Consider the following 10,465-nt stretch of genomic DNA (forward strand, 5'->3'; position numbering starts at 1 on the left):
TCGACCAACTCCCGGTGTGCGCTTATAGAGCATCAGTGCTGTTATTACGCACATGCACATGCTTCAAATGCGCACAGGAAGAGATGACAGGATGGGGATCAAAATCATCGAAATAAGTATGGACAAATCGCTTTATTTGAAAGTGCCCCAGACTCGGTCTCTCCGGCCGAGACCCTGGGTCCGGTCCTACCGCTCGAGACCCTGGGCCTAGTCCCACTGCCTGAGACCCCGGGCCCGGTGATACCGCCCGACAGTCCGAGACCCCGGCCCCGGTCTCACACCTGAGGCTCCAGGCCCGATCTCACCACCCGAGACCCTGGGCTCTCCAGCCGAGTCCCCGGGCCCGATCTCGGTGGTCGAGCCCCGGGCCAGGGCGGTGTTTCACGGCCGATAGCAGCACACTGCCAGCGCATTTCGCGAGCTGATGTCACAGTTTGCAGCTGTGTTGGATATACGAGTTTGTTGGTCTCCGTGGAAACCCAATTTGACACGTGTGAAGGCAGCGCGCTGCTAGCGGCCGTGAAACACCGCCCTGGAGTCACCGTCCGAGCCCCCGGGCCTGGTTTTAAATCCCTTGGCTTTTTGTCAAAACGCAGGGGATCATCAATCTTCCAGAACTCTGTCAAATGTTAACGTATCACAGTAATGCGATTTAAACCGTTCCCTCTAAAAAGAAACGTTAAAAAATCCATCTGATGTATGTGCATTTATGCAGCATGGCACCTGAGCGTCATTGGAGAACCAGCTGCCCTAAACACGCACGCTTCACATTCAGCCCTTTCCTGTCTTCCTCGACGCATTCCAGGTAATACACGTATGATCAAAGAAAACACTGACTTATTGGCCACAAATTGATGCCTGATAATCTATCCGGTATATTTATGGTTCCGTGAAAAATTAATGCACACCGATACACGCATTATTATATCAGGAACTTTTTCAGCGTTAAAAATCAGCACTTCCTTTACAAAACATGCTATCATTACTTACCTTTTGATGCGAGAGCGCTGAAACAACTGCCCGCCGCGGCACAAATGTTGCCAGAAATCGTTTTCGGTCGATTTATGCTTTCTACACTTCTGCTTGGGCAGCTATATTAAAAAGAGTCATTGGTGTGCGTGTTTAGGACGTGTGCGTGATAGGAGCCACTTACCCTACGTGGTGCACTCCAGAAGTTTTGAGACTTTCAGTAGAGGCAGTTGTCTGTTTCAGAGAAGCATGAAACTTGTTTGACTCTCGAAATGGAACCTCCCGAGTCTAATGCACCTGCTTTAGCGCTCCTGTCACTGCCTGAAGGCCTGCTGATAGACCTTCAAAGTGAAGGTGCCCAGGGCCTCTGTCACAGCCTCACTCATCTCCTCCACATCCTACGAAAGACGGCCCCTGAGCTTCCCTGTCAGTCTGGGGAACATCCAGAAGCCAGGGGGCCAGATCAGGACTGTGGAAAGGGTTACGGACGGTTTTGACGCACATCTGTGTCAGATAGCTCGTCTCCATGGTGGCCTTGTGGATGTGTGCGCTGTCCTGGTGCAGGAGCCCCTGGTCACAGTTGAAGAGTTCCGACCTGTTGCGGCGAAATATCCCGCGCCGGGCCGGTGCTCTGAGATTCCGCGCCGGGCCGGGGGGGGGGTGTCTGAACACCCCCCCCCTTCTAACTCGGCTCCTGGGCCACGTAGCGACACGCGGTAAGCGGCAATCGAAAGAACGTCCAAAATAAGGACGAAAACACTTCAGTCATTTTTTGGGTCAGGTCAAAGGTCAGGTCACCAGAGGTCACCAAAGGTCAAATGTCCACTATTTCAACATTTTGGAAACTGCCAACGGCTATCTCGGGAACCGATAGAGCTACAGCGCCGCGGAAAAACGCATTCGATAGCCCTTTTACAGACCTTTCTGAGTGATGTTCTCAGATTTGACCTCAGGTCAACGGTTTAGCCTCCAGAGGGCAAAAACTAAAAAAATAGCCGTTTTTACGAAAAACGTTTTTTCGGCAATAACTGTTGACTCAAAAGAGCCACATTACGTTTGCCACCATCGTGTTCCTCTCGTCCGTCGAGACGCGTCGAATGAAATATAATTTGACCTTGAAAGGTCAACTTGAAAATTTGACCTCAGGTCAAGGTCATGACCTGACCGGAAAAGGTCATGTTGCATATCAGTCGATCCGCAACATCGAGCCGAACACATCTAAGGCGTTTTCAGCGCTCTAGCACGTCTCTATCAGAAGTTATTAGCGAAAAACTGTTAGATTCTGTTCGTGCCCTAAGATGACCTCGGGGACATAACGAGGGGTCACAGTTGCCATTTTCCGGTTCAGTGTGTCCATTTTACCTACATCTCGATGTTTGAGAGTGTCTAGAATAGCGTTCGTGCAAAACAGACGCTTTTCAATTTTCTCCCATTGACTTATAATGGAGAGGTCGCAAAATTGACCTGACCTTAGGTCACCGATATCAAAATTCCGAGATATACATTTTATAGATAATGTTGCTGTAATCAATCGCTGAAAGTTTCAAGGCAATCGATCAATCGGTGTAGCTATGACGAGCATTCTTATTTTTTCTGAGGTGAGGTCACTTGGCGTGACCTGGTGACCTGACATAAGGTGACCTGGATCTGAAATTTCCACAACATGTGCGGAAAAGATGCACGAACAGGTGTGCCGAAAACGGCGCGCCGCCGTTTTTGAGATATCTGCGAAAAACCGCAGGGGGGAGGGGGTGTTCAAACACCCCCCGGCCCGGCGCGGGATATCTTTCTCAACTCCCTCAGAACCTTCACGAATCATTCCTTGTTGACCATCTGGCCGTAGGGGACCCAGGTTATGAAGTTTTTGCCTTTTTGTTCTAAGTAAGGGATTAATTTGAGCTTCCCAGTGGAACTGCGCTGTCTGTCTTTATTGGGTCTGAATAAGTCAGTGTGTTTTCATTGGACCTTCTGTCTCTTTGTCTCCTGATGTTAAAAATACATCCAGCTTTCGTCTCAAGTCACTATGTTTCTCGGGCATTTTTGCCAAGCTAATCCCTAAATTTTATTGCACAGCGACCATCCAATTTGTCTTCACATGAACAACCCGACTGTGCTCTACACCATTTTCGATGCATTTTAACCCTCGCCCGCACATGCCATTTTCCCATCCTAGAACGCACATGGGGAAAAGGGTTACGGCGAGGGTTAAGGTGGATGCCACCCCCCGCGCCATTTCGTTCCTGTTGGAGATAGAGCTTAGCGGTAAAGACCAAAAAGATTCTTTGGGAAGAGACGAATCCAATGATACCCAGTTTTACCTTCTCAGATCAGTCATTGACCTTCCAGGTCAGGTCAAACTAAAAATGTTGCTGTTTTGGGTCACCGTTGGATATAAAGTGCGCTGCTTATCAAATACCGATGACGATGCTGTTTTCTGGTGCCAAGCCAGCTAGAACCTCTTTGTCACACTACCCGACCATAATTTTGCTGCTGAGGTCATTTCAGGTCAAGTTAGGTCAAGGTCAATTATATGTGTTTGTATGTCTGTGTGTGTCTGTGTGTATACTGATGTGTGCACCGATTGTTTTTGGGTCCATATCACATGAAATCATGATCTGAGAAGCTTTTACCAACAATGCAGTCAAAAAACTTCACAAAAAGTAAATTCAGCTTGCCTAAAACGCAATTATCTTAGATGACCTAGGTTGACCTTGACCTTGACCTTGACATCTGTACATCGTCGAACAACATGTTCCATGACCATGATAGGTGGGAGGTAAGACTGGCAAAAAAGGCCGAAATCAGGGTGTTAAAAGCTCACAAGGCCCATAGCAAACGCAAGATGTTGAAAATTGGCCATTTGGGTCATGACATGACCTGAAAAACAAGGTCATATCTCCGAAACCAAAAATCAGAGAAACTTGAAATTTTCAGCGAACATCAAGAAAGGATAGACGAGCAGCTATACGAAAAATCAGCCTTCTAGCTCTAAAAATGTTGAGTGAAGAGCAGAAAGACTACCTGGGGGGTGGCAACCCCCCCCCCCCCCATGTGCGGGCGAGGGTTAAGACAAATGAAGTCCGATTTAAAACAGTTGATTTCTGAAATAATACAATTGACAGGCGGGTTAAAACACGTGACATTCAGCTTAAAACAACTGACATGCTATTTAAAATAAATGACAAGCAAATTAATATAAATGACAGAGCTTCCATACGATGACATTGAATCCTACACTACACTGTCCTTCTCCGTCTTAACCCGCGTCCCGCTGGGGGTCCTGGATTTCCACGCCCTGCTGGGTAGGGGGGTGTTTGAACACCCTTCCCCTTCTAACTCGGCTCCTGGGCCACGTAGCGATACGCGGAAGGCAGTGTGCGAGAGGGCGTCAAAACAAAATGACGGAACTACTTCAGTCACTTTTTGCTCAAAGGTCAGTCAGGTCACCAGAGGTCATTGAAGGCCAAATGTTGCAGATTTTCAGGTAAAATGTCAACAATTTTTAGAAGCCGACACATAACTCGGGAACCAAGAGAGCTACAGCACCGAGGAAAGGCGCATTTGATAGTCCACTTAACGCTCTCTCGGAACATTTTTCCCATATTTGATCTAACGTCAACGTTCTAGCCTGCAGGTAGCAAAAACTGCCAAAATGGACGATTTTCGCGGATTTTTTTTGCGCTTACTTTTGACTCAAGCTTTGCACGAGCTAAACTTTACCTGCATCGTGTTCCTCTCGTCAAGACGCATCGAATGAACTATAAGTTGACCTTTAAAGGTCAAATTGAAAAAAATGACCTCAGGCCAAGGTCTTGACCTGACCGGAAAGGGTCATGTTGCGTATCAGCCGATTCGTATGGTGGAGCTTACAAATCTAAGGCGTTTTCATGACTCTAACATGCCGGGTCAACTGTCAACGTTACTTGTAAATTGTAATTCGGTGTTTGAAAGTGTTTAGAATGACTTTCGTCCAAAAGAGGCGTCTTTCAATTTTCTCCCTACAAATAATCATGTAGTCGAACACAACATTTTTGTTCATTTGCAGTAAAACATAATTATTCAGCATAGCTTTAGGTACGTACCTATATTTGTATGATTGAATTGCATGTCATTTATATTAATTTACTTTTCATTTATTTTAAATAGCGTGTCAGTTGTTTTAAGCTGAATGTCACGTGTTTTAACCCGCCTGTCAGTTGTTTTAATTCAGAAATCAACTGTTTTAAATTGGACTTCATTTGTCTTAACCCGCGCCGGGACGGGGGGGTGTTTGAACACCCCCCCCCCTTGCGGTTTTTCGCAGATATCTCAAAAACGGCGGCGCGGAGCGCCGCCGTTTCTGGCACACCTGTTCGTGCATCTTTTCCGCACATGTTGTGAAAATTTCAGACCCAGGTCACCTTAGGTCAGGTCACCAGGTCACGCCAAGTGACCTCACCTCAGAAAAAATAAGAATGCTCGTCATAGCTACACCGACTGAACGATTGCCTTGAAACTTTCAGCGATTGATAAGAGCAACACTATCTATAAAATGTATATCTCGGAATTTTGATATCGGTGACCTAAGGTCAGGTCAATTTTGCGGCCTCTCCATTATAAGTCAATGGGAGAAAATTGAAAAGCGTCTGTTTTGCACGAACGCTATTCTAGACACTCTCAAACATCGAGATGTAGGTAAAATAGACACACTGAACCAGAAAATGGCAACTGTGACCCCTCGTTATGTTCCCGAGGTCATCTCGGGTCACGAACAGAATCTAACAGTTTTTCGATGATAACTTCTGATAGAGGCGTGCTAGAGCGCTGAAAACGCCTTAGATGTGTTCGGCTCGACGTTGCGGTTCGACTGATATGCAACATGACCTTTTCCGGTCAGGTCATGACCTTGACCTGAGGTCAAATTTTCAAGTTGACCTTTCAAGGTCAAATTATAGTTCATTCGACGCGTCTCGACAAGAGGAACACGATGCTGGCAAAAGTAATGTCATAGCTCTTTTGAGTCAAAAGTTATTGCCGAAAAAACGTTTTTCGTAAAAACGGCAATTTTTGGAGTTTTTGCCCTCTGGAGGCTAAACCGTTGACCTGAGGTCAAATCTGAGAACATTATTCAGAAAGGTCTGTAAAAGGGCTATCGAATGCGCTTTTTTGCGGCGCTGTAGCTCTATCGGTTCCCGAGATAGCCGTTGGCAGTTTCCGAAATGTTGAAATAGTCAACATTTTACCTTTGGTGACCTGACCTTTGACCTGACCCAAAAAATGACCGAAGTGTTTTCGTCCTTATTTTGGACGTTCTTTCGATTGCCGCTTACCGCGTGTCGCTACGTGGCCCAGGAGCCGAGTTAGAAGGGGGGGGGGGTGTTCAAACACCCCCCGCGGCCCGGCGCGGAATCTCAGAGCACCGGCCCGGCGCGGGTTAAAATGCATCGAAAATGGTGTACGTATAGTCGGTCAAATATGTATCTTTCCCGGCCGGCCCTCCCCACGCTGGGCAGGTCGGTAACTTGGCTGAATCCGCCGGCCGCTGCAAGTACTACGGAGGGGAGGGGACAGGTTGTGCGGTTGCCGCGTCGGCCAATGAGCGCGGACCTGGCGAGCGGGCTGGGGCCACGGCGTGTTGACCTAATATGGTCAAAGGTTCATGCCCTGCGGGTATGGTCTGCGGCCAGCTGGCCCACTGATTGAGCCACAGCACCGGGTCGCGGAAAGGTTTCGATAGGTATCTGAATTGGAGAGTGGAGACCGTTAGCTTGAACTTGAGTGTAGTCGCTCTAGGTTTGAGATGCCGTATCACTGCACCGTTTTTGAAAAGGGGAGAATTATTCAGTTGAGTGATGAGGGTAGAACGGTTGCAGAAATCTTTAGGAGGGTTGGTTTAGGAGGTTGTTTTAGGAGGGGGCGGTTTTACGCCCCCCCCCCCTTCTAACTCGACTCCTGAGCGTCGTAGAGACAAGCGGTAGGCGGCGTTCGAAAGAGCGATAAAAAACGTTTTTACTTCTGATACTTTTTCTTAAATAGCTTTTGATCCAGACAAGATAAAGGATCGATTCGAACGTCATCGTTCTTAGCTTGTCAAAGCGCATCGAAAGCTATATCATGTGACCTCGAAAGGTCAAGTTGAAAATTTGACCTAAGGTCAAGGTCATGACCTGACTGAAATAGGTCATGTTGCATATCATTCGATCCGCATTGATCAGACAAACATGATAAACGTCGAACGGAGTCTCTATTTCTATTCACTCAAAAGTTATTGCAGAAAACCCCCGCTGGTGACCTCAGGTGACCTCGGATGACCTAGCGACACCTTCCAAAGGTCACCGGTGACATCTTTCGGTAGAATGACCACCAGGGACCTGCAACACCATGATCCTGAATATATTGTGTGGATCGGGTGGCATTCAGATGAAGTTGAAATTTATCCCATTGACTTATAATGGGGAGGTTGTGAGATTGACCTGACCTCAGGTCATAGATAAAAAATCCGAGACATACATTTTGTGGATATTGTCATTTGTCACCCTTACTAACTCCTGAAAGTTTCATATCGATCGGTCAACAGTTGTAGCTTTGGTGCAAGTTCAAACTTTTTGTGACGTTAGGTCACTCAAACCGACCTGTTGACCTGACCTTAAGTCATATAAGGTCAAAATTCGCACACAGTATGCGCAATAGATGGAAAAACAGGTATGTAAAATTTGGTGGCGCTGCACGCCGCCGTTTTTCGGCTATCTGCGAAAAACCTGGGGGGGCACAAATCGCCCCCCCCCCCGGCCCGGCGCAGGTTAAGATTTTCAGTAGATATGGCTTAACGCTTTCCCGTTAATGCCAAAAAAAAAAATGAAAAAAAGTTTTTGCTTTATCAAAAAATAACCGGTCATAATTCGATTAAATATTTCTCTTGCGCTAATCATCATATCACCAAGCATTCAATCGTATCAAGAGCAACCATCTTAATTTTTAGGTCAGCGACCCCTGTTGAAACACCAGATAATCCTTTGATAGCTCATAGCACTCAGTCTACAATTTACACGGCGCATGAAAGCACAGCCATCATTAGACCATCGCGCTGCCCTCACATTCGTTGGATTCCTAACGCATCCGCTTGCTCGCCTCTCCCGGCCAGACCCGCCGGAGCACCCGGCGGCGAGGCCGTCCAGTGCTGGTCTGCGGTCACTCTCCAGCCGGCCGCTGCGTAGCTCCGCCCCCCGCGCGTGACGTCACAGGGCCGCCAGAGCCGCCAGGGCAGCTGGGGTGTGGGCTCAGCCAACTATCGAATCCAGACCGTAGCGCCACTTGGCGGCCGGGAAAGATACATATTTGACCGACTATACACTGCAGTCACTGTGACAAGCCGCGTGCGACTTGCCATGTTCAGGGTAGATATAAAACTTTATATTATATTATAGGGTTATTGTAGTTGTCCAGTGACCAAGGCCAAACAATATTGGCCGAAATATTTGGACTTGCATACGCAATACAATCCCAGTGAATTCCGATAAAGTTTTATATCTACAAACATAAACCTGGGAAAAATATTACTCTAAAACAGCACATGTTCAGGGTGACACCGTTGCCGTCTTTTGCAACGTAGAAAAGCAAAATTACGCAAGTACCTACGTTTATAACAACTGTGGTAAGGACTTGTGAGAACCAGTGGCGGCGGAAGCGGGGGGGCAGCGGGGGCACGGCGCCCCCCCATCTTCCAGGGTGGGGGTGCAAACATATCTTTTTGCCCCCCCAAATTGTTATCGACGAAGTACCACAATACTTCCATACTACGTCATGAACATATGCCAGTTTGGCTGAGTACCTTTTTAAGTTAATAGAGCGAGTAATTTGGAATGGATTGGTATTGTTGTCAATGTCGTCGTACATATTTTGATCACATTGGCTAGCATTTTGCAGTGCGAGTGTTACCAACCAAAAAGGTTTGCAATAGCCAATAATTGGCTAACTTTAATGACGTCATTGGTTTAAAGGAAGCAAGTTGTTCAACGCGAACAACAGTCACGGTGACAGCCACAGCGTGCTACACGTATTTGAACTGGACTTGCCGCAGTGGCGCGGGAACCAGAGGGGCGGTTCCCGGGAACCGGCTGGAGGGGCTAGCGGGGGCTGAGCCCCTCCAACTTTTCGGCGGGGGGAGGGCTCGTAATGTAGGTACTTTTGAGACCCTCCAACCGGAGGAATCGAAATCGGAAATCTACCAACATAATTTCATAGATTTATTACCTTTTCGAAATGTTAACCAGAAACAACCTTCATTATGGAGCGTTCTAACGCAGAAGACTGTGACAACATGTAAGCACATATTCATTCTCTAAATATCATACATTTCCACCAAACGCCCTCCACACATAATGCTCAGAAATCAAGCAGCTATCTACGAGCTACCGGTAACCGGAAGAGTAGGACGGAACGCGAGTGGCCCGGCATGCGGACGTCACAGAAGCGCGTCTGAGCGTGCCACAGGCCTTTCCCCGCGACTCTGCCAGACGCCAGCCGGCATAGACTCGTGAGCCGGGGGGCAGCATGGGGGTAGCCTGCCCCCACAACTCTGGGGCCGTGGGGGGCGCAGGCGCTGCCCCCACAAAGTTTCATAGGGCCAGGAACCGTCGGGGCAGCTTGTCCTCCCTATATTAGCGGCCGTGGGCCTCAAAGAAAAGCTGAATGGAAGACAATACCTATTTAAGTAAAAAAATCCCCCTCTATACCTGATTTGACAGCTCATGTGTGAAAGCTTTAAACGTTTATTCCAAGTTACCAAAAAGGTAGTTCCTTGACTCAGATGAGACGGGATATCTCACTTTTTGCAAATGTTTTCGTTTCGATTTTTCGTTGTAAAGGCCAAGGGGTGAAAAATAAGTGGCCTAAAACCGGTGAGAAAACTAGATTTGGGGGTACCCTAGGTTCCGGGAAGGATCAGGTGTGCCCCCCCATCCCAAAATACCTTCCGCCGCCTCTGGTGAGAACAACAAGTATCTAGCACTGTTCATATGGACTTTACGAGGCCAGTCTCAAAACTTCTGGAGTGGACGACGTATGTTAGGTATACGGGCTCATTTGAACATTGTCCAAACATTTGACACTAGCCGGTAGAAGCGCTAGCTGGCAGACGGATCGAACTAGGTCCACCATATAAGCAGGTATTAGGCAATTTTGGGACGAGTGACTGTGGATTGAGAGGGCGAACGCTGCCTGTCTGTGACACGACCTCAGCGGCTCTCACCTGGGCACGGGTCGTCGGCCCGGATAGTCCTACATACAATGCCCACTGTGCAGGTAGCCTGAAATACTTTTGGATATGCACGCATTATCCCATTCCCAAAGCCCCATGTCTGCAGTAACACTTCCGAGGAGGATGAATAGGATGTTTCCCCGACCAGCTTCCGTCGTCCGCCCCCCCCCCCTCCCCCCACCCTGGTGACATAAAACACACTGGGTGGTGAGGTCAGAGACGATGAGACTGTCCCGGCGCGTTACATTATAATATTTATAC

Source organism: Amphibalanus amphitrite, unplaced genomic scaffold (assembly GCF_019059575.1).
Source record: "Amphibalanus amphitrite isolate SeventyFive unplaced genomic scaffold, NRLGWU_Aamphi_draft 001402F_arrow, whole genome shotgun sequence".
In the NCBI taxonomy this organism is placed as follows: Eukaryota; Metazoa; Arthropoda; class Thecostraca; order Balanomorpha; family Balanidae; genus Amphibalanus; species Amphibalanus amphitrite.